The sequence below is a fragment of the Vulpes vulpes genome, chromosome X (genome assembly GCF_048418805.1).
Source record: "Vulpes vulpes isolate BD-2025 chromosome X, VulVul3, whole genome shotgun sequence".
Classification (NCBI taxonomy): domain Eukaryota; kingdom Metazoa; phylum Chordata; class Mammalia; order Carnivora; family Canidae; genus Vulpes; species Vulpes vulpes.
In genome coordinates, this window is record NC_132796.1 from 106,535,153 (window position 1) to 106,536,634 (window position 1,482).

A 1,482-nucleotide genomic window follows, 5' to 3' on the forward strand; every position below is an offset into this window, starting at 1 on the left:
AAATACCAAGCACTGTACATACACTATTTCATTTAACTTTCATAACAATTTGATGAGGTAGGCAATGTTAATAGTTCCATTTTACAGATGAGAAAACAGTCACATAGGAGTTAATTAACATGTCACATGCCGGTGCTAGAATTCATAAGTTAATCACAGTTACAAAGTACTCAGAATTGGCTCTTCCCCCGAGTGACCTGAGGTGACATCCAGAGATGGTTCGCTACTCACTGGACCCAGAAAACCCTACAAAATCATGCAAGTCGAGAGGTTCAAATCTTCGTGTTCACTTTAAGAACATGCATGAAACTACCCAGGCCATCAAGGGTATGCATATTCAAAAAGCCACCAAGTATCTTAAAGATGTCACCTTGCAGAAGCAGCGTGTGCCATTCCATCGCTACAATGGTGGAGTTAGTAGATGTGCGCAGACCAAACAGTGGGGCTGGACACAGGGTCAGTGGCCCATGAAGAGTACTGAATTTTTACTGCACATGCTTAAAAATGCGGAGAGTAATGCTGAACTTAAGGGTTTAGACGTAGATTCTCTGGTCATTGAGCACATCCAGGTGAACAAAGCCCCCGAGATGCGACATAGAACCTACAGGGCTCATGGCCGGATTAATCCATACATGGGCTCTCCCTGCCACATCGAGATGATTCTTACTGAAAAAGAGCAGATTGTTCCTAAACCAGAAGAGGAGGTTGCACAGAAGAAAAAGGTATCCCAGAAGAAACTGAAGAAACAAAAACTTATGGCCCGGGAGTAAATTCTGCATAGAATAAATGCAAATAAAAATTAAAAAAAAAAGCAGTCAGAATTAGAAGCCAGACACTGTGGTTGAAATGTCCCTAACTCATAGGTGATTGTCTATACTACCATGCCACCTATCTGTAAAAAGACCTCTTTGATCCCCTTGCACGCAGTTCTTGTCAAAAGTATATCCGTCTCCCTCACCTCCTTACTCAATTTCCCAGCTCTAGTGCCTGCTGCAGGGGTCATAGCTGGCAGCCTCCCTAACTCTGGCTACAATTCTTCAAGTGACTCTGGTACTGCTGACCGAGTTGATGGGCACAGATGTAGTGAAATCAGATGCGGCTCTAAGACGTAGTCATTATTCTCCAGCAAGTTTCATTATCAAGCTTTTTTCCTGCAATAACACCCCCATGTCTTTGGGGCCCCGTGAATCACAGGAATTAGCAGGAGATGAGACCCAGCAAACCAAAGTGACTGAATCTTCCTGCTTTGTATGATTGCACTATGGGCATAAATCCACTGGCCTTTATCATCTTTCTGCATCTCATTTTGACAACTACTAAATGAAGATTACAATAACTACAACTTTCTTAAGCCCTCTTTGCTGATTTCCTTTAGTTTTCATACTTGGTGATTGGACTTCTGTGTGTGTCTTTTTGTTCTCTCTCTCTCTCTCCCTCTCCCTCTCTCATATGCTCTCTACTCTCCATCTCTCTGTCTAGATC

The 1,482-nt window shown here is 42.8% G+C and overlaps 1 pseudogene; it reads left to right on the forward strand.

The window, feature by feature from the left end:
* Nucleotides 1-215: 215 nt before the first annotated feature.
* On the forward strand, nt 216-804 carry LOC112927680 (large ribosomal subunit protein uL22 pseudogene; annotated as a pseudogene).
* The last annotated feature ends 678 nt before the right edge of the window (nt 805-1,482 follow it).